Source organism: Anguilla rostrata, chromosome 2 (assembly GCF_018555375.3).
Source record: "Anguilla rostrata isolate EN2019 chromosome 2, ASM1855537v3, whole genome shotgun sequence".
Classification (NCBI taxonomy): domain Eukaryota; kingdom Metazoa; phylum Chordata; class Actinopteri; order Anguilliformes; family Anguillidae; genus Anguilla; species Anguilla rostrata.
Window position 1 is genome coordinate 18,216,353 of NC_057934.1, and position 22,500 is coordinate 18,238,852.

At 49.4% G+C, this 22,500-nt stretch overlaps 1 protein-coding gene across 3 annotated transcripts in view; it reads left to right on the top strand.

Annotated features, from left to right (window-relative positions):
- lzts2a (leucine zipper, putative tumor suppressor 2a) overlaps positions 1–22,500 on the top strand; it is a 53,324-nt gene that overhangs the window by 10,455 nt on the left and 20,369 nt on the right. For 2 of the 3 annotated variants that reach the window (XM_064320951.1, XM_064320952.1), the window contains exon 2: positions 18,609–18,729. The gene's annotated coding sequence lies outside the window, so the exon portion shown is untranslated. Of the gene's footprint in view, positions 1–9,018; positions 9,317–18,608; positions 18,730–22,500 lie in introns of those variants that run through there. The other variant, XM_064320953.1, reaches the window with a different exon arrangement.

Here is a 22,500-nt window from a genome sequence, read left to right on the forward strand (position 1 = left end):
CGAATCTGCGGAGGGACGCTCGTGCAGTCAGTAGATCTTGCAATTAAATAAGTGATGGAATCCGAGCAGAGTCAGCAGTGTGGACATTAGAGCCGTCTGATTGCTCAGAAATCAATTGCAAAGTGGAGCTCTGCCCCTTGTGTAATTGACTTGAGGAGTATGAGTGGAGCGATATAACGTTGTGGGTCCTCGTAAAATAGATTACCAGGGGTTGCGTTTTTGAGATCATCAGCCATCCGATAACAGCTTTGGCTGCACATTAGCCTCACATTATCTGTGAGGGTGTTGGGGGGTGGGGGTGGGGGGTGGGGGGTGTGGGCGGAGGGGTTTCGGGGAAAAGAGCTGTTCACATTTCAAGGCCTGTGGTTATGAAATAGCACCGAAATGAAATGCGAGCATTGCTACGGCTGCTACGTAAATATGTAGGTCTTTTTCGACAGCGATACCATTTACATTGGCTAATGAGTAACTGTCGGACAAATTAAAGTGCAGATACTGGTCTGTAAACACAGGTGAGCACAAGACACAGAGAGTCTTAGGCCAGGGACCTGGATGAAAGTAACATGGCAGTGTCGGACAGCAATCGGCTTGACCTTTGACCCCTGGTGTTTTGGAGTGAAGGGAGGAGCCGGGTCAGACAGTGAGGAGCTTTGTTCTCTGTCTCGGAGAGACGGCTTCGGGGTCAGGCTGACAGGATGGGGGCCATGTGAGCTCCACACCGTCCCTGGCTGCTCCCACCAGCTTCATAAAGCAGGCTAATGTGTACTGAAGGGGAGGGCGATGGTTCGACATGCACTCCGACCCCTTTAGTGGATGGAGAGGTCCAGAGAGCAGAGGACAGTGGCTCCCGAGAGAGAGAGAGAGGGGGGGGGGGGGAGAGAGAGCAAGAGAGAGGGAGAAAGAGAGAGAAAGAAAGGGAGAGAGAGAGATCATCTGTGTGTGCCTGTGCGACTTGTAGAAAATGAAACATTCTATTACAGTCATTATTAAAATAATAGTAGCTGAAAAAAGTTTAAATGTCTTCCTCACCCGCAGTAATTTGTTTAATTAAGGCTCCTTGCAGTAGGGGAGGAGTTCTCCTGGGCTTCCTGCTGTGGAGAGCAGTGTGTGTGTGTGTGTGTGAGAGAGAGAGAGTTCTACCCGCATGCACTAGCCTGTATGGGGTGGTTGGGGGGGTGGTCAGCTGACCACGGGCTGGCACACACAGGGCTAGGCTGCCCTTAGAGGGACAGGGAGGCCACTGGAGGAGGTACGGCCCTCCAGCGGGCCCTGCCTGCACTGGGGTCAAACTGCTCAAACTGCCCAAACTGGCCATCGGCCCGTGCGCCTGCTCTCCCACAGGGGTACGTTTGTCTGAAGGGGCTGAGAAGGCTGCCTCTCCCCATGTGTCCTTCTGTTGCTTTCCTTGACACCCCTCCATCAGCCCCCCCCCCACAGGCTGGCAGCTTCAGTTCAGGCAGGCCAAATGGCCTTGGTGCGTCCTGGATCCCCCCTCCCCCTCTCACTCGTTCTCCTTCTCTCTCCTTCACTTGCTCCGGTCTCTCAGTGTATTCTCAGTGCTCTTTCTCGTAGTTGGGTTCATTCATGTGTAAATTGCCTTATTGGTATTGTAAATGACGTTGTAAACATGTAACGTGAATTGGTCTAACAATATGAACCTATTCTCATTGTAGTTTTACACATCCTTCTCTATTTCATATTTATTCTATTTCAGCTTTCATTTCAGTTATCTCTCTCTCTCTCTCTCTGACTCTCCAATCTTGTTTTTCTTTCTCTTTCTCTCCCCCTCCCTCTTTCCCTGCTCCCGACCTCTTCTCTGGAAGTCTGCAGGAGTTGGAAATCGGAGCAGAGGCGCTGATATTAATATCGCGCCGTCCTTTTTATAAATCTCTCCGAAGGCTTGCCTTTCACGTGCCATGGCTCTGCAGGAGCTGCTCAAAAGCTCACCGTATATATTTTAAAACCCGTCGCACAGATTTATATTCTGCGAGGTGCAACCGATTTACACTGAGACTAATTTACAAGTGCCTTGTGTGCGCTGCTGTCTGAAAGATCGACTCTCGGCGTCGGCGTATGCTCAAGGACACCTGCAGCCGTTCTCTCAAACACAAAAACCCTGGGAATGGATTTCGGGTGTACGTTCTCAGCATTTTCGACCGCCTTCCTGTTGGGGTCGTCCGCTTGCATATTCTGTCCATCACCGCCTTAGTTTATCATTCTTATGTTCCCACTTGTCTGCCACACCGACAGTTTTTTGTTCTTTTTTCGGTTTCGAGTTTAGCAATTCATTTAATGCTCTGGCATTGATTTGGAGAGAGCAACTCCAAGTGCCCTTGAGGCTGAGGCTGCCGGAGGGTAACCTTTCCATCAACCCCCGCCCCCCCCCCCCCCACTCCAAAAGGAAAGAATTCTCCTCTGGCTCTTGTTTTACAGATGAACGCCCTCCCCCCCCCTCTTCCCGCCCCTTCGCTGGTCTGGCAGTGACCGATGGCTTCAATCACGGAGGAGAGCGGGGTGGCTGGGGTGCGCTGAGCTCCGAATCGTGCCTCTGTCAGATTGATCTCAGTTTTGGCGGTAATTGCTAGCAGATGTTGTCTCTGGGCCCTGCGCAGCAGCGGGAGCAGCAGCGGTAACAGCGGCGATACTTTATAAACACAGAGAAGGCCCGTTTCTCACGAACATCTCTCTCTCTCTGTCTCTCTCTCTCTCTCTCTCTCTGTCTCTCTCTCTCTGTCTCTGTGTCTCTCTCTCTCTCTCTCTCTCTCTCTCTCTGTCTCTCTGTCTCTCTCTCTCTCTCTCTCTCTCTTCTCTCTGTCTCTCTCTCTCTCTCTCTCTCTCTCTCTTCCTCTGTCTCTCTTCTCTCTCTCTCTCTCTTCTCTCTCCTCCTCCCTCTCTCTCTCTCTCTGTCTCTTTCTCTGTCCTCTCTTCTCTCTCTCTCTCTCTCTCTCTCTCTTCTCCCGTCCTGGAGTCAGGGTCTTCTCGGGGGGCCCTACTCCGGGACTCCTCTGCGGTTCCACGGAGACCCCGACCCTAACGACCCCAGAGCCTACACCCTGCCCTCGCTCGCTTTCCAATACTCGGCACCTCCCTGGAACCCCCCCCCCCCGCCCCCCCCAAATCCCCCGGCCCCAGATTTGCGTGTGCTGCCGCGGCCATTTGGGTCTTCAGGACACGTGGCGGTAATGGAACCTGGGCACGCGGTGTGCTGTCCTGACAGAACAGCAGAGCACAGCTGGGTCTCTATTGTGCGTAGCATTCTGGCTTTGGGAGAACATGGCCTGGGCTACTGTATGTGCTGCCTCTGGGTCTTCTGACCCCAGATCAGTACTTGGGTGTGCTGTATCCTTCCAAAGTGAACTGGTGCTGGCTCAGTCCTGCCCTCTAGTGGACATACAGATACCCTCTGGTGTGTTTTTGGAAATCACTGACTGGTTAAGGTGGGTTCACGCTGAACTTGCAGATACTGCGGATGTCCACACCGCTTCGAGTTTCACACAAGCCAGCGTCATGTAGCATACCTGTGCTGGTAATTAAACAACCCAGAAGACACATCATACAGTTTTGTTGGCCTTAAAAGATAATATGTGGAGCACTTCCTCATTTGAGTGGGTTGATCCAGTCAACATTAGCACGATAGCTGTTGACCCTCGTAAGCTGCTGACTAGCTGGGATAAGTCTCCGCTGGCTTCCTGTCCCCACTTGAGCGTTCGTCTCTCCCAGCTGACACCGCTACATTCTAATTCCTTTCTGATCCCTGCAGTCTGTTCCACAGCCTTCCAGCCAAGGACAATACAATACCAGCGCTGTGAACCAGTGTGTTGGCGGTAAACACTCCCCCTGAAACTCACGAGCGCGGAGGATGGCGGGTGACGTCAGCGCTTAATTGGCTGTGCCCCGTGGGCGGAGCCCCCTGTGCTGGTCGCCGTCTGCAGGGCAGAGGGAGAGATTAGCCTGGGTTATGTAACTGCCCCTTCACTCCAACGCCCCGCCCACCTCTCACCCTTGTTGTCACTGTGATTTCAGTTATTTCTGTCTTCATTTTGGTCTGCTTGCTTTGTTGTAAATTTATGTATACTGTTTTTGGGACACTGGCTTCAGTGAAACTGGCTTTCTACAGCTTAGAGGGAGAGAGAGTGTGTGTGTGAGAGAGAGAGAGAGAGAGCGATGAATGGAGCGAGGAAGAAGAGATGACAGAGGCAGGGAAAGGAAGCGATGGATATGGATAGAGATGGGTCAGTCAATCCTAGTATCCTTTTAAACCTGCTTGCTGATGGGATAAACCACCTGAGTGTGACACAGTAGTGAGTCCCATTGAGTCCTGAGGGTTTCAGTAAGTCCTGATGAATGATTTCTGGGCCTGTACTGTTCAGTGTTTCAGGGGGCTCGTGAGTCCGATGTTCCATGAGTCCGTGTCCGGAGTCGAGAGTCCAGTGAGTTCTGATGAGTCTCAGTGAGTCCTGATGAGTCTCAGTGAGTCCTGATGGGTCTCAGTGAGTCCTGATGAGTCCCAGTGAGTCCTGATGAGTCCCAGTGAGTCCTGATGAGTCTCAGTGAGTCCTGATGGGTCCCAGTGAGTCCTGATGAGTCTCAGTGAGTCCTGATGGATCTCAGTGAGTCCTGATGAGTCTCAATGAGTCCTGATGGGTCTCAGTGAGTCCTGATGGGTCCCAGTGAGTCCTGATGAGTCCCAGTGAGTCCTGATGAGTCCCAGTGAGTCCTGATGAGTCCAAGTGAGTTCTGGTAATGTTTTGACACCCAGCTCTGCTTCCATCTTGGTGCATTCTCTCTCTACGCTGACTTGCATTCCAGCACCAGCTGTTTGCATTCAGGTTGGGACGTTCCCAGCTGTGGGTATGTCATCAGCACAAAACCATCTCCCCCTTTTGCCCCCCCCCCCCCCCCCCATTTGGTCTGTGCTGTTTGTGGGCCCCTCTTGTCTGCGGCTCCTGTAGCCCCAGCTCTTGCGCCCTCTCCGTCTCCTCATCCTGTCGGGGTTATGTAACTGCGCTGCAGTAATGGAAATAGCCAGCTGGTGTGGAACTCACGTAGCTCTGTCTTCTTCCTTCAGGTCCGGTGCCTTCCTGTGGGCACATGCTGTTGGTGTGCGCGCGTGTGTGTGTGTGTGTGTGTGTGTGTGTGTGATTCTGCCTGTGTGTGTACATTTGTTTGTCTGACCCTACAACTGATTCTAAGTGTGAATGAGTGATTCTGTTTGTGCGTCTGTGGTCCCGTACACTTTCTTGTGTTACTCTGCATGTGTGTGTGTGTGTTCGTGTATGTGAGAGTGTGTGTGAGAGTGTGTGAGTGAGTGTGTGTGTGAGAGTGTGTGAGTGTGTGAGTGTATGTGTGTGTGAGAGTATGTGAGTGTGTGTGTGTGTGTGAATGTGTGCGAGTGTGCGTGAGAGTGTGTGAGTGTAAGTGAGGGTGAGAGTGAGAGTGTGTGTGTGAGAGTGTGTGAGTGTATGTGTGTGTGAGAGTATGCGAGTGTGTGTGAGAGTGTGTGAGTGTATGTGTGTGTGAGAGTATGTGTGTGTGTGAGTGTGTGTGAATGTGCGTGAGTGTGTGTGTGAGAGTGTGTGAGTGTGTGTGTGAGAGTGTGTGTGTGAATGTGTGTGAGTGTGTGTGTGAGAGTGTGTGTGAATGTGTGTGTGTGTGGGAGAGTGTGTGTGAATGTGTGGAGTGGGTGTGAGAGGTGGAGTGTGTGTGTGTGAGAGTATGTGAGTGTGTGTGAGTGTGTGTGTGTGAATGTGTGTGAGTGTGTGTGTGTGAGAGTGTGTGATTGTATGTGTGTGTGAGAGTATGTGAGTGTGTGTGAGTGTGTGTGAGAGTGTGAGCGTGCGCGTGTGCGTTAGCATCATGGTTGGCCGGAGCGAGAGGGATGCAGCTCGGAGCGCAGTGTGGGGGGAGCGAGCGCGTAGCGGTTATGTAACGCGCTCACGCTGAGGAGTGCTGGCTTTGAAGTAATTAGTCTGGAGAGGTTTCCCGTGCACTCCACAGCAGAGCAGCCGCGGCGCCACGGCGGAGGGGTGGAGGGGCGGGCGGGCAGGAGCTGGCAGGGCGTACCGCCCCTCCCTCCGCCTCCCCCTCTCCTTCTCCTATCTCCTTCTCCCTCTCCCTTGCCCTCACCCTCGCCCTTCCCTGGGTGTGTTTGAGTTAAGAAACACACGGAACGGCACACCTTGTGCAACTCTTAATTCCCTCCCCCTCCCCCAGTTCACACCCGTGTACGGTGAGTGCCGTGTGCAGATATGACGTGAGGTAAAGCAGCGCAGCCTTCAGTGGCTCTTTCCTCATTTGCTGAGAGGAATTAGTGAGAAGAATGAGCTGGGTGTGAGGAAGAGGATGAGGAGGAGGAGGAGGTGGAGGGGATGGGACCCTTGTCTGTCCAGAGTCAACTCCCAAAACTCATGGCAATGCCCAGGGGCTCCTCTGGTCCATCCGCAACTGCCCGTCCCTCCAGGCTGCAGACCGGCTTCAGTCCCAGAGGCGGATTAAACCCCACCTCCCTCCCACACTATCCTGCCCACATTTTTAAGATGGAGCTCCTGGTGTGCAGACCGACTCTGAACCAATAGACCACTCCTCCCCTATATCAGAAGAGCTACACTTTTATGGCACTGTATAAACGAAAATTATAGTTCTTTTTAGTTATTTGCACTTGTCGTTTGCCATAATCCTCATGAATCTCTTCGAATAAGAGTGTCTACTCTGCACTCTTCAGTTCCGTAAAAGAGAATTTTTAAGCGTGAAACTCCTTTCAGAGATTTCCCTGGCAAATGCTGCTATACAGCTGGAGCTAGCTTTCGCAGTTTACATTTTTATGTGTGGCGTAATTCATACAGCACAGCTGGATATGTACTGAAGTGAAAATATGAACTGAAGTTTGTTTTAATTAATGGGACTGCTTAGAGGTGCGAGCCGTGCTGCTTGTGGGAACTGAACCCCAAACGTTTTGATTTAAGGCCCGGCCTCTTAATTACTGCACTGCACTGCACGCAGTAATTAAAGCTGATTGCCTTCGGCAGTAATTAGTCTCATCTCAGAAGATGTGGAGTCTGGGTGGGATCACAGATTATCTGTTGTAACCAGATGGTCAGCCCCCGTGTTCCTTTTGTTCTCTTTGCTTACTCTTGGAGGGTCCGGTGGGGACCAGGAATTTTTGCTCCTGTTACTGTTTATGAACAGATAAAAAAAATACTTTTCTAAGGTCACAGCCATGGACGTAGATCCTGGGGTAGACAGGGGGCACATGTGCCCCCCAACATTGGGAAAGCATCAATTGGTCCCCTCAAAACTATCACGTTGTATTGGGTGGTGCTGTTAGTGTCCCCCCCAAAAAAATCCTGAAGAAACTTTAATGCTTGTTGAAAGGAGACCTTGGCCACCGCTGCTTCATGGATGCTTATAAGATGTACTGCATAAATTGTTTAGTAAATTTGTTTAAACGTTGTTTTTGCTTCAGTGGTTAAGACATATGTGGCCGTTTTAAGAGTACAGTACTGACCATCTGGTAGGCCTAATTCAAGAGAACCGGTGGAGATCACAAGAAGAACAGAAGAATCCTAGAAGACAACATGGGCTTCAGTGAAGACCACGTCTCACGTGCTTATCTTCTAGACTGCCCACTTAAGAGTTTTTCTTTCCCAGAACCACCCACCCCCACGGGATCACAACCTGCCCACACTGACGACATCATCAATGTTTGATTTTTCTGTGGAGCGGTGGGACACAGGAGAGCTGCAGTCGCAGCCATCACAGCAGGGGGGGGGGGATGTGGTAGACGATTACAGTAATCAGAGGAATCGGAGAACTCAAAACCTCAGACCCCAAACCCCTCAGCCCCCCAGCCATTTCCCGGCTCCCACACCCGTCCTCTTCGCTCAGTGGAGCGATCGCATGGGTCTGTTCGCTGGGGTGTGTGGGCGGGTGTTTACGATGTGCCCGCAAGTGCTGGCTTCCTCTGGGAGGCGGGCTTTCCGTAAATGAGGGGCCTTACCGGCAGTTTATCCTTCATTCTTGCAAAATCATTACAGAGATATTTGTCAGAGTCACATTAAAAATATTGCAAATATAACTGTTAAAATAGCAGATATGTTGGAAGTTTCTAACTTTCCAAATAATATGAAGGTGAATGACCATCCCCAATGGAATTTATTTCTTTATCCAGAGTATCGGAACAGCGTTCCAGGATTGTTTTCCTGCGATGTTCCTTATAAGTGGCTCATTAAATGCACACCCACTAAACTGGAGGAATGTGCGTATTTTGGATTGTTAACTGCGTGCAGACCCAATTGGTGTGTACTCTGTGTGCTCATGCCTGTTTCAATCTCTTAATCAGTTTCAGATTTGTTGTGTGGGCTGCGATGTATTTTTAGATTTTTTTGTAATTGATGCCATGGGTTTGTAACGCAAGGCTACCTTTAGATGGAAAGAGTGGCACTGTCTTTCTAACTGTACATGTGTTCCGAAATATTTAATGCTTTGGCCTCTTCTTGATGCAAAGCTTTGCATGCAGATATGTAAAAAAAAGCATGTCTCTGTTGTTTCCATAGTGACCCACAGGCTACCAGAATGGTCAGCGTGGTCGTACAATTTAAGGAAGCCATTTATCATCCATTAACCTCTCCCACCACTTTCTACGGCATCACGGTGGGGACTTGATGCCGACCTCCTTTGCCGGTGACCTCATTAGAGCTCTTTAGCCCCTCCCCCAATCTCAGCCACGACGGCCCCACCTCTCGGAGCGAAATCTCCAGACCGGGGCACCGCCCACGCCCTCTCTGGGGTGTCGACACACATAAAGGGGAACCGGCACCACGCTGACACAGTTTCTCAGAGCACATGATCTCACTTCTGTGAAATTATCACCTCTCGGAAAAGCGTTCTAATTCCACCGCACCTGCTCTCAACCTGCCTCCATGCGGGGGTGGAGGTGGGTTCCTGTATCAGGACCGGTGGGTCCTGAAGGCCCACGTGCGGGCAGGCTTTCCCCCTAAAATACTCCAGTCTGCCGGACAGGAGACGTGAAGGGCACCAGGCCCTTGTCTTGACCTGCGCGTCATGCAGATCCGTAGTAATGCCGCGGCTGGCTCTGGTCGGCTGGGCGCTGAATTGATGTCACCTGTGAGGCTTTAGCTGGAGCGGCTGTGACAGAGGGGAGGTTCATTCAGGACGGCTTAGAGGAGACTTGACGCAAGCCCTTCTGCACAGCAGAATGTCCAGTGGTGAAGGCATACTACGCAGGATTTCATAGCCTGTGTTTACAATCGGAGAAGTCTCGTCCTCCTCCATCTTCGACCGCACCCACTCACACCGAGTAAGTTACCCCACCTAATGTAGCTAGCTGGATAGCTAGAGGTAACGTTAGTACAATGAAATGAGCAGCTGTGAGTGACAATAAGAAGGCAGATTCTATTATGGCTTAATTAATTCAATTATGTTGAACGTAATAGTGGTGTTATCGCTGGAACTTTAAATTTGAAAATTTCAGACCCTCGCTAAAGTAATTTTTGTCACCAGCTTCAAACTGCCGGTAACGTTACTTACAGGTCCAACAGAAAACAAGCCAGCTCCACGTCGCTTTTCATCCCCTTGGTGAACTTCAGCTGACGCCACTGAGGAAAAGCAGTTCCAAGGTTAACTCTAATTCGTGAACGCGCCCCTGCCGGCTTGTTTACTTTCTTGGCTGTATCTGGACTTCTTTGTGAACTTGGTCTGCACCCACACCCACCCCTCCCCGCACAGATAAAGGTGCACAAATTCAGCGGAAGTGTAAAGACAGAGACTGCCAGTGCATGGTAGGTAAGCCTTAGCATGGTTATGTATTGAAATATTTTCAATACAAAAATCCTGCACAGTATGCCTTTAATTAAGCTCCAGCAGAATACGTAGGAGTCCAGTTGGGACCGTACGTGCTCTGTAAGAGCTGATTTAACGCTGAGCGTTTTACCGCGTGGGTGCGCTCCACCACGCCGGGCCCATGAAAAGAGCGGTACGGCGGGGCGCGGTGTGAAGGACAGAAAGTGGGCCGCGGACGTTTTTCCTAAAGCGGTCCGTCCCCCCCCCCGTCGGGACCCCTGGCACACATAGCCTTCATTCATCACGGTCTTCAGCATCCGCCGTTATTACGGTCATAACACGCCCGGCTTCACAGGTATTCTCCTGTTCCCTGTACCTTTAAATAATGACCCAGATCTTCGTAGAACAGGAAGCAGTTTGTTGTGTGTGTGTGTGTGTGGTTTTTTTTTTGTTGTCGACGGCGGGGCGCTCTAATCCCTGGCGGCGTCCTCCGGGTGTGGCGCGCTCATTGGTGCGGTGTAATCTGGAGCCAGGGCCGCCGTCCCGTCCTCGGGGTCGATTGGCCCGCGGGACGTTCACCAATCCCAGGGTTTACTGCTGCTCCTCCTGCTCCAGATTACAGGGTTTAATCTCGTCTGTGCTGAAGAGTTTGGAGGGAAGAGAAATGACATGAGCTCTGTCTTCCTCTGACAGCTCTCAGTCAGCGATGATTCGTGTGACCTGTGGTTCCTCTTGGCTTTCGAGAAATTTAGCCCACATACACACACATTCACAGACACACACACGTAAAAACATGCATCTACGCACATACGTACATGCATGTACACACACACACACATGCATGCACACACACGTAAAAAAATATGCATATGCACAGATGTGTGTGCTCACATGCACATACACACACCCACACACACATACACACACACATGAATGTTTGTACACACACACATGCACACACATTCAGATACATACACACACATACATACAAGTGAATGCAAGCAAGCTTTTTTGGACCGTGGCATCAATTCTGCTGCCATGCTGATAACCATCGTCAGTTAAAGTTGTTGGCAAGGCTGTAGCAGCAATTATCTCCCTGTAAAATGTGTTAGCATGGGCTGTAACTGTAATTATGCCAGAGTAAAAGCTGTTAGTGGGCTTGTAGCAGGAATTATATCACAGTGAAGGTTAATTTAATTGTACGAGAGAAAAGGAGAAACAGAAAAAGAAAAGAAAGAAAGAAGGAAAGAAAGAAGGAATGAAGGAAAGCGAGTCCCTCTCGCACTGAGACTCTGCAACCCCGCGGAACAGCCCTCAGAGAAAACGCAGCTGAACTGAGCGCCTGGGCGGGATTCGTAGCGACGTACGATTGTTCACACTCCCGTCGTGCGAACGCATGTGATGCAGGCTAGCGTAGCGTGAACAGGACGGCAGCTCGGGACAGACCTGGGTCATATACTTCATCAGAAACACTTTAACTCCGCAGAGGCCGGGGAGGGTTGAAACCGTCCTGCTGACTCCTGAGGATTTGCAGAGAAACATATTGTTTACCAAAGAGTACAATCCTATGAAGATTTGTTGGTAAATACTAATACATTTTTTCTTTTTAAAATATGAGGGATTTTGACTGCTGTTTTAAGGGTTCGGTTATAGTAGTACTATATTTGAAGACTATGTGGAGGATATACAGGAAAATAGTGGTGGTATGGTGTAGAGGACATGGTCAGGATGCAGCTCATTGAGAGATGTTGCTTTTCCTCTCTTTTTACTGCGTAGTCCGTCTGATCTGGAGAAAAGGGACCGCCTCTGATCTTCAGAATGTAGATTGGACTAGATGGCTGGTGTCATAGTCATGTATTTGTCATGTATCGCTAAAAGGAGTGTGAGTGTTAGGGCAAGAACGTCACCCCTGAGTCAGGTCCCATGGTGTTCTCAGTCAGTTTATGTTGTGCCAGCACTCGGAGAGCTAAGGCGGCGCCTCCTGCCACTGTTTATAGTATAGTGCGCTCTAGTGTTGGGGAGGTGAACTACACCTACTCCCATGGCACATTCTGTTGTTGAGCTGAAGAGAACTGGAGTACTTTTGCCTCTGTCTTTACTCCTGTGTGCTGCTTGTATGTTACACAACACACTCTCGTTCTCTCTCTCTTTCTTACACACACACACACACGCTCAGTTAACACAGAAACCTATAGCCTACTAATCTAGTTTTTCTTTTCCCGAAGGGATCTCTGTTTCATGAAGTATTGTTTACATGTTAATGCCGACCTAAATACAGCAATATTTTTCAGTAATTTTCGAGTTAGTGCATTATCTCATATACAAGTGTGCCTTAGTGGTGGTGTTTGTTCTCAGTCATATGCTAGGCTTCTGTTCGTTTAGCACTCCGTCATGCCGCGTGGGCTGTTTGTGTGAGGGGCCTGTAGGGCTGAGGAACCCGCCCGCCTTAGTTTCACTAAACTCGGCCGTTTCTTTGTTCTGTGAGTGAAATCCTCCGTACGTAAAAGTCGGTGACTGATGCTGCGGGTCATGTTTTATGCATGCGCGCTTACACAATGAAAACAGAGGCGGAAACTGGGGCGGCTCAGCTACGGCAAGACGGAGCTGCTTATTATCACATAATTATGCATTTTAAAAGACTAGCCTACATTTTGTATTCACAGCACATTGTAGCTGGCCATTATTACGCTAAATAATGTGACAAATATATGACATTAGCATGATGTTTTTGTTTACTATATCTACTGTCTCATAGGCTCTCTCTCTCTCTCTCTCTCTCTTTCTTGCTCCCTCTCACTTTCTCTCTCTCTGTTGTGTAACGCTATGAATAGCCTTCTCCTAAGATGGAAACTCGAGAATCTGTAGAGATTTAATAGGGATGAATTATGCAAATATTCTGTCTATGCTGCGCTTTCCCCGCATCGTCTAAGTGCAGCTGTCACACTTTTTTATGCCGTTAGTCGGGGATTAAACGTCCCCCAAGTAATTCTTACTCTTTCAAACCCTGCAAGATCTGTAGTCTCCCAAAGACCTCTCAAGTGTACAGAGAGAAAAGACAACTATCATAAAAATCTTGTCTGGTGTAAACAGCAATAGTGCACAGTGTGTGCTATAACACTGATTATGATCACCAAGGAGACAAAAAGGTCATTTTAAAGTGAGCAGACAGGTTATGTATGGTGTACACCATACTAGGACTGGGCTATAGCTCTAAAAATGAAATCACAATGTTGGCACTTGAAGATATAGAATAAAAGTCGGTTGCCAGTAGACTATGAAGCAGCATGTCTCAGAAAAAAGTGGCTTCTCCAATAAGACCCAAGTGCCACTTATGTGAGCTAGGTTGTCGCGAAGATGAATTGGTTTCGCATCACTTATTTCCTCTTGTTCTGTGAAGATTATCACTTGTCGAGAATCGAAGTAGCGATGTGTGCCAGCTTTCGCCAGTGTTTTTGATTACATCGTCCTGTCACCTACACCGTACAGTACAGTTGTGTGACTTGCCTGCTTTAGACACATATAAGAAAACCGCCATTGACTGCACTGTGCCATTTCCTCCCCCCGCCTTTCAAAGACTGTGGACACGAAGGCAGCCGGTGTATAAACCTGTGCTCTGTACCGGCACCAGGGCTGCTGTGCTGCACACTTCCTGTTCAGCCTGGGGTGCAGAATTCGGTTGTTTCGACCGTGGACCACAGAGATGACCCGGTCTGGGCACTAGTAAGCAGCTCAGAGGACAGGACTAAGACATATGTGGATTATAAATATATCATCATATTGCCAAGTTGGACTATTTGATATTGTTCATATACACATGTTATTAATACAGTATTGGCAGTTGGAACTTTCTACCCTTGCAAAATCCAGCAAAACATTGTTTAATAACTTCTATTTTCACAATACAGTCCCTGCATGCTGTCATTGTTTGTCACACAACACTTCCACTACGTTGGTCATATAAATAGCAGTAACTGTAGTGCAGTGAGGTATGTGCTTTGGAAGGCGCATGGCAGCACACGCCCCCAAACGGCTGAGAAATTATGAGCTTTTCCCAAGGCATTTTTGTCAGCTGGTACGCATGTGTTAATGTTCTCTGAGCACTGAAATGAACGTGCTGAAACCAGTCCGATGACACGGCGAAGGCTGCCTTACTTTGCCTTCGCTGAACACACGTGCCTGAACATCTCTGCGATGTCGCGCTGCCCAACAGTCGTTATCGCTGTGGTACAATAATCAAAACTGTCTGGTTTGGCCACGTTTTGCTCTCCAGTACATTTGCAAATGTCTCCTTCCAAAGTTCGATCCAAAATGTACCAGTACTCTACCTATTTTTATTTTTAGCAAATTAGAGCAAGAAAAGTAGTGTTCTCCTTTGGAGACAGTTGTTCTGTATCTCAAGTGCATCGCCAAAGTTTGGGGTGATGGCTGAAACATTTTATGTGACAAAATGTAGGCCAGATGTCTTTTCTAAATAATATTTTATGACAAAGCTGTTGGCTCATGTAGCCAATTTATTGAATTTTACCATGCAGTGGGTTAAACTGAATACTGTTGGAGGTTTATATTGTCTCATTTACCATGGTTACGTCAACATTTTATGTATATCCGGAGTGTTACATGTGCACTTACGATACTCAGCCCTAACCTGGTAGACTACGAATAGGCTATAACTGGCTAATCCAAATTGGGAGGAAAGAAAAGCAGGGGATTAAATAGAAACACTGGACAAATCAGAAGGGATTAATAGCTCTGAGGTAGAATATTATATGTAATTCTCAGATTAGGCATTTATGAAGTCCTCCACAAGGTGGTGCCACTGAGCATCTAGGCTTGACCATGACATCATCGCGCTGGTGCATTATTGCCCTGTTACAGAGCCTAATGCTCTTTTCTGAAAGCTGATGCAAAAAAAGTCGATGAAATTTTACCCAGCGTCCATCAGGGAGGGCGTGCGGGGGAGGGGCCTGATGGGACGTGACAAACGAGCTCTTGCTGCTTGCCTTGTGTTGATTCAGCCAGAACTGCTCCATCACCCTTCTGTCTGGGAAGGACCGTTTTCAACGAGACTTCAGAGACAACATTTTTGTGTCGCCTAAAAGCCCAGAAAAAAAAGCAAAATGGCGAGATTTAAGACGGGGGGGGGCCACAGGACGACGCGACGCCGCTGACGCTAAACCCCGATATAGCCAGACAGCACATGGGCAGATCAATGGGCTGGCTTGTGTCAGGTTTCTGCAGCTCAGGCCCTGATTGATTTCTGTAGGAGCTGCCTGTGTGGGCATGAGGGATTTTGGGGGGAAGGGGGAGGGGTGGGAGACTGAATACTCCCGGACTCCCACACTCCCATCAGCAGGAGACGTCCCAGCCTGGCCTGTGTTGGTACGGGCCAGTACGGGCCTGACCAAGCCTTTTGGGCCAGGGAGAAGAGGGGGGTAGGGGGGAGAGTTGCCGTTTTTGAACTTTGAGTGTGACATGCGTGGATGTGACCTCATTTGGTTCCGCAGATGTGAGCGTAATTGAATTACTCGGTAAGGAAGGCCAGCGCGTTCTGCGACTGCGAAGGGGCGAGGGGAGGGGCCAGAGCTCAGGGCGACTGGAAAGTGCGGAGAGGTGGGGGCTTCTTCTGTCCCGCTCGTGTGGTGTGGCGGCCAGTCGAGGTCTGCTCAGCCGCTTTTCCACCGCATGGTACTGGCTCAACTCGACTCGACTCTACTCGACTCTACTGGCTTTTGGTACCAGGTACTTTGTTTTCCACTGCAGATAGTACCCCCGTCAATGTAGCTGGTCATTATAGCGACTGCCGTGACGTCATCTTCAACGCGACACACACAGGAAAAATGGAGGATATCGAAGCGATGGTGTTCTTGATTCTCGGTATGTGGCTGTTTGTCACAGCAAGGAGACACATTTTGTTTCAGAAGAGGCTGAAGGCAGCAAGACAAAAGACTGCTGAAGAAGACAGCAGAATTTGGGAAATCCTACATCAGCTCAGACAACGAGACGACTCTGGTTGCTCAAAGGCAATGATTCTAGTGACGATTCTCTCTGACCAATCAGTGGTCTGCAGTGTTTTCACGTCACCTGTTGGTATCGCCTCAGCTTGCTTGGAACCTCGACGGAGGTGATACCAAAAAAAGGTACCAGGTACTATCCACAACTTTTGCCCGATGGAAAACCAAAAAAGTCAAGTAGAGTCGAGTCGAGTTGGGCAGGTACCATGCGGTGGAAAAGCTCTTAGGAGAGATGGTGGCATCTCTGAAGGCCCCAAACCGATGACATCACGTCCAACTCGCTCCCGTAAACACTGACGGCCTTGCTTTTGCATCTGCGTACAGCACATTATTATATTATGTTAATGCTATGGGAAATGGTGTGACCTGTGTGAGTCATCTGCTGTGCTTTGAATGGCCCCTTTGTGGGGTTGCATGTGATGTAGGTTAGCCCACACTATTGGGCACCTGTCCATCACAGATGAATTTTGCTCAGTTTTCCTTTTTCCTGCCAGTCTGTGCTGTCTAACATTTCCATACCTGATCTATACTGATCTAACTGGAAATTCCCAAGAAAAGAAAAACACGGAACCACTGAGCTTTAAAATTCGGAGAATTCGGAATCTTTTTGAATCAAAACACAAAATGGAAATCCCCTTTTCGTTGTTGATAATGTCATACGTTGCATTGTACTCATTCCTCCAGAGGATGGCAGTGTCCTCTCCTCTCCTCTCCTCTCTCTCTCTCTCTCTCTCTCTCTCTTTCTCTCCATGTTGAATATAAAGTGCACACAGCCTGAGGAATGCCTGTGGTCTGTTTTAAGTCAGGTCTGATTCACTGAAAACCATGGCGACAAAAGAGTTTTATTTTTCCTGGAAACTTTTTTCCCCCGCTCTTCTCCAGGATGGCGTAGGAGAGGACGGCGGGGGGACTGAGGTGGAGCGGGGAGGGGAGGGGAGGGGAGGGGAAGGGGGGGAGGGTTTAGGTTGGCAGGAGAAATCTTTCCTTTCCTCTTTACCTCATAGCCAGGTGCTAATATGCCTCATTCACCAACAAGTGATTTTTTTTCTTCTTTTCATTCGCTTTGAAAATGAATTGGCACGCCAGTGTAATCGATGGTGCCTGCTGCTGCTGGCACCGTGCGTTTTGCTCCTTTCCGCGCGATCAGCCGGCTGGAATTGATTTATTTTTCTCTAAACTGGCACTAGTCTTGCTGCTCCGGGTCGACCAGCACCTGTCCAAACAGAGCTGCATCTGAAGCGCTCGCGCTCCGCCCGCTTGCTCCGCCCACCGGCCTGTGAGATTCTTACAGGCTGCGGGCTGCAGGGCGCACTGCGGGAGAAGCGCTGCAGATCTGGGGGAGAGCTGGTAGCCCGTGAGCGCCGGGCACGTTGCTGGGTGAAGCTAGCGTGTCGCTAACCCTAGGAAACCTGGCCTACTTAAACCAATCCTACCCAGGGGGATGAAGCTAACAGCCTCAGCCCCACCCCCCCCGGTCATAGTCCGGGCTAATTACATTAGAGTAGCCTTGGCTGAAACCAACATGGCTGCAGGGCCTAGCCTGCGAGGCTGCTTGGAAGCCATTTTGTTTGGCTTCCATAGTGCTGCTTGCTGTCCTCTACCCTACCGGTTTGAGGAATATTTCAGTAGTGACCAACATATTTATCGGGCACAATTCTGGTATGATTATTGACACTTTAATTATTTAGCAGCTACTTTAGCTGATGTGTCTTACTGAAGTGCATTTTGTATGGTAAGCAAACACAGTAAGTTCTGGAGATGCAGTTATAGTCATGTGATTATCACCATAAAAGTATTTGCCTCAAGACCTGTGAGAAAACGGAAGAGATGAATCGCTGCTCGCTGGCTTCAGTTTGGGAGCCGTGAGAAGTTCACGAGCCACCCTGGGTGACCTTGGCGATGGTGCATGTTGTTCCAACAGAATAACAACCCCAACCCCCCCTCCCCTCCTAGCAAAAAAAAATAAAAAATCATGTCGTAAAAGGCTTGTTCTGTGGTATTTTTTTGTTAGCGCTTACTGTTTTTGTTGAACTCTGTTAGGCTGTTTATCATGTTGAGTTGGTTGTGGAAGACATCCAGGGGCTGTGTATGCTGATGTAGACAGGCACGCCGCCCATCACACCGCTGCCATTTGATAAGGGGCCTCAAGGGCTCAGTACTCACTCCCGCACACACCAGTGTGCGTCATGCCAGTTATTTCACGCGGCTCTGCGTTAAAGAGTGTAGCCTGTGGGCCTTAAAGGAACTGCAAATGCTTTGCGTCCTACGCTTTTCCACTATAAACAAAAGGAAAGACATTTCCCTCATTTACCCTTTTGTAAACATTGCATGGCTCTGTCTGCGTGTGCCTCTCTGCCTAAGTGTGCTAGATTGAGAGTCAGTGAGTGAGTGCGTATGTGCTGTGTGAGTGTGTGCTTATGTCTCAGTGTGAGTGAGTTGAGTGAGTGTGTGTATGTGTGCTGTGTGTGAGTGTGCTTATGTCTCAGTGTGAGTGAGTGAGTGCGTGTATATGTGTGTGAGTGTGCTTATGTCTCAGTGTGAGTGTGTATGTGTGTGAGTGTGTGCTTGTGTGTCAGTGTGAGTGAGTGAGTGAGTGTGTATGTGCTGTGTGAGATTGTGTGCTTGTGTCTCAGTGTGAGTGAGTGAGTGAGTGTGTATGTACTGTGTGTGAGTGTCTACTTGTGTCTCAGTGAGAGTGAGTGACTGAGAGTATGCATGTTGTGACAGTCACGTTTTCATGAGGATTCCCAGCATGCTTTGCGTAACCTGTGCACTGTGTGTGGGTGTGTGTCTCTGCAGCAGCACCGCAGCATGGTGGAGGGGACCCGCAGAGCGTGCTGACGTCCTGGGATGTGTGGCTGCCCCGCGCCCCTTACACCCCCCCGGTCTCCAGGAGCTGAAGACAGGGTTCCAGCCAGAGGTGAGACAGGGGTAGTGTCTTTTTGGTGGGTCAGTCATTAAAAGTCATAAAAGTCCTGTAGCCCTGCCTGGGACGGGACAATGGAAAAGGACAACCGAAGAATTTCGGCTGGGGTGTACCCCACGTTCAATGCCAAGCTGGGTGGCTCATCCACTTTGCCCATTCACTCCTATGCAGGAGGTCCCGGTGGTGTGGATACCACTGTCTGGGTTGTGTTTATACAGGAAGACAGAAAGGTTTATAGTTTCTGTATATTTCTTCTTGTTTTTGGAGGTAAAACTTCCCAGAAGTGTTGTAGCTACAACAGGAAGTGCACCCAAGCTTGAACATGTTCATTAGGACCGAAAGTGCGGGGAGAGGACACAGTCGCGGAGAGCTGTTTGAGTCCCTTTGTGATGATTTCTATTTTTGTACTTGTGTACAGTGCTTAACCGTAATTGCCTGTAAACATTCAGCCAGTGAACTGGGTCACATCAGTTAAAAAAACAACAACATCAGCTTCACTGGCTGTCTGCTGTGGCAGTAAGTGACTGCAGTTTCCGAATGTTTTATCAGTCAAAAGAGCATTTTCTTTCTCTCGTGAACAAGTGGATGCCAAACCTGGGTTACTTGTTTCATGGTAGTTGGGTCTGAAACGGCAAGTTCACTGTGATACGCTATGAGAGGGAGAACAGACCTCGTCAGGCTCTCTGGGCGTGTTTTTTTCTTTTCTGTTATTGACCCAGGACTGACAGGACCAGTCCTCAAGCTTTATTTTGAACCGAGTGGTTGGTTTGTGTCTGTTTTTCCCATTTTTGGAATGGCCAACTGTCATGACGGGAGGCTGTGCCGTTCTCTTCCGAGTTGCGCACCGCTGGCCGCTGCTTCTTTCCCGCTACACGGCCCGGTGGCTGGGCTGCGCAGCCAGTGAGCCGGGGCACTGTGTTCTCATGCAGTCAGTGCAGCCGGACTGCGGGCACCCAGTACAATAGAGCAGTCACTCTTGAGGGCATTGCAAAGTCAGTGCAAACTCCGCTGACTGAAATAGTCTATCCTTTGGCCATGGTCAGTTATGAAGCTGCCCGTGAGGCTCCAGGTCATAGTACCAGCGCTACCCACAGTTAGGATTCAGTTCTAGGTATAAGGGCACATCACCGCATCAGGGACTAGTGCAGAGGTGGAAAGTCCTGGGGTGAGAAAGTAAAAGTCCTGCCTTGTGTTTCTTCCGCCCATGAACTCACTAATGTGAGTTGTTTCACTAATGAGTTCTATCTCTTGGCTGAAGAATGGTGCTAATTCAGGTGACTGGAACAAATTACTGGGGAGGATTTGTACTTTCGTAACCTGGATTTTGCCTCTGGGGGGTATTGTTTCAGCTGGCTGCACCACCCCACAGCCCTTAACGCTTTAAAGATCTGCTCAGGCGAGCAGTAGACCACATTTATTTATCTCACTAAAAAACTTTGGGCCCTAATTGTCCGTTTACCAACAATTGAACTGGTTGATTGAGGGTTATAGTTTTTTAAAAAGTATGGTCAGTCAGTTAGTATTGATTTTGAGTTATTATTGGGGGTGCGGTTGTTGGTGTAGTTAGTAGCAGTATCATCTCGCATCACAAAGGTCCTGAGTTCGAATCCCAGCCGTGTGGGGTTCGCATGTCCCCCCTCCTCGTCCGCAAGGGCTTCCTCTCACAGTCCGAAGGCGTACAGGTTAGGTTAACAGGACAGTTTAAATCATCCTTGGGGTAGGAATGTGTGTGTGGGCCCTGCAAATGATTGAGGACCTGTCCGGTTCCTGCCTTTCTCCCGATGGATGGAAGGGGTGTTAAGTATTATTGGTTCAAGTAGCCTAATCAAAGAAAGTCAAATATTTTTGTCTTTTTTTCTTTGTTTATCAGTTCAAGAGTTTAAAGTCCCAGATTCACGAGTCTGATGTTGAAAAATGAAATAGGAAACTGTCCTGATCGGAGCTGAGAAGTGAATGACGGTAACTTTGTGTGAACAGTGGCACAGACAGAGGACCGAAATAGAGATCGGTCGCACCGCTCCGTATGAGCTGCATTTCCCACGCCCTCATGCACGGACACGCACTCGCTGTGACCGAATCGTTTCCGGAGGACAAAAATAGAGACAGCTGATTGGCCATTCCACTCCATATGGATTCATTGAGAGTGAATCGTGTGGTGTGAAACTGAACATTAACGTATACACAGGGGCATCTGATAGTCTGATCTGGGGTGCTGTTTGTCAGGTTTGTTGGTGTAATGTCCCGGTGTTGTTTCTGTGAGGCCGTTTCTCCCGGCAGGCTGTCAGCACACGGGCGTTCTGAAGCCCAGGGCGGCGAGCGTGACGGAGAAGCAGCAGAGGGGAGGGGTCAAAGGTCAGGGCCAGTATCCATCTTGGTCAGAGGGGACTCTGGTTACTATGGGCTCATTTGTCACGACCTTCTTCACACACACATACACACACACACAAGCACACACATACACACACGCACACACACACACACACACACGCACACACACACACACACTGCCATGCATGCACGCACGCACACACACACTTTCGTACGCTAGTACGCTGGGACGTTTGAGAATGGGGGGTCAGGTTTGTGTAACTGTGCCCTGTTACAGGAGCTGCTTGAGAGCGGTTGCTGATTGCTGGTGGTCTGGTGACGTCTGTCAGAGGTCTTGGGGGACCCATGCAGGGCTCTGCAGCAGCTGCTATTCCAGGCTGTCTCTGTTGTGGGTTCATGTCCACATAAACACAGCTGCCAGGCTCCTCCATTTGTGGCTTTCACGTGTCCCTCAATGACTGACCGGCATGGACTGTGCATGTTAGCCGTTAGCCGTTTGGAAAAGGGGCCCTCAGTGTGTTACAAGATCAGGACCTTTGGTTGAACCCTAAAAAACTGCTGCTGTCTGTTTTGTCCACTTCCCACAATGCACTGCAGAAAACCAGGACCATTTAATGGCAGGGAACTTCTCATAAACCCTCAAAATTGGCTGCTGTCTGTTTTCTACCCACTTCCTACAATGCACTGCAGTGAACCAGGACCCTTTAATAGCCGGGGACTTTGCTCAAACCCTCAAAAGTGGCTGCTGTCTGTTTTGGTCTCTTCCCACAATGCACTGCAATGAACTAGGACCCTTTAATGGCAGGGGACTTTGCTCAAACCCTCAAAAGTGGCTGCTGTGTCTTTTGAAAACTTCCCAAAACAAAGTGCGGCGGACCCTTTAACCCTTTGAATCCTGTGTTCTGGAACTCCCAATTGCTTTCAATTACCAGTAGTGACCGTTACATCAGCATTAGAACGCTCAGTGAAGAACGTCCTCATCGCATATTTGTGATCTCGCGCCTTACGGGGTTAATGGCGAGGGCAGTTAGCGGCTAACGCGGAGAGAATGGGCCTGCGGGGCTGCTTGAAGGCTGCCGGCCCATCGCTCTCCGCTGCTCCCTGCCTCTGTTGTTCCCCCCTGATGTGGATTTATGAGGCGGGAGACGGGCGTCTCTGGGTGGTTTGTGTGCATGTGTGTGCGTGTGCGTGTGTGTGTGCGTGTGCGTATGCGTGTGTGTGTGTGTGTGCGTGTGTGTGTGTGTGTGTGTGTGTGAGAGAGAGTGAATTTGTGTGTCCCTTTTATGGGCAGCTTGTGTTTCACCCTTGTTCTGCTCCTCATAAAGCTGTGGGTAACGGTGGTAATGGCAGCAACAAGGGGCGAGGGTTGATTTGCGGCCTTCCCGTCCTTTTTATTTGGCTGGTGGGCCTGTGCTCACGTGGTTGTGTGTGTGTGTG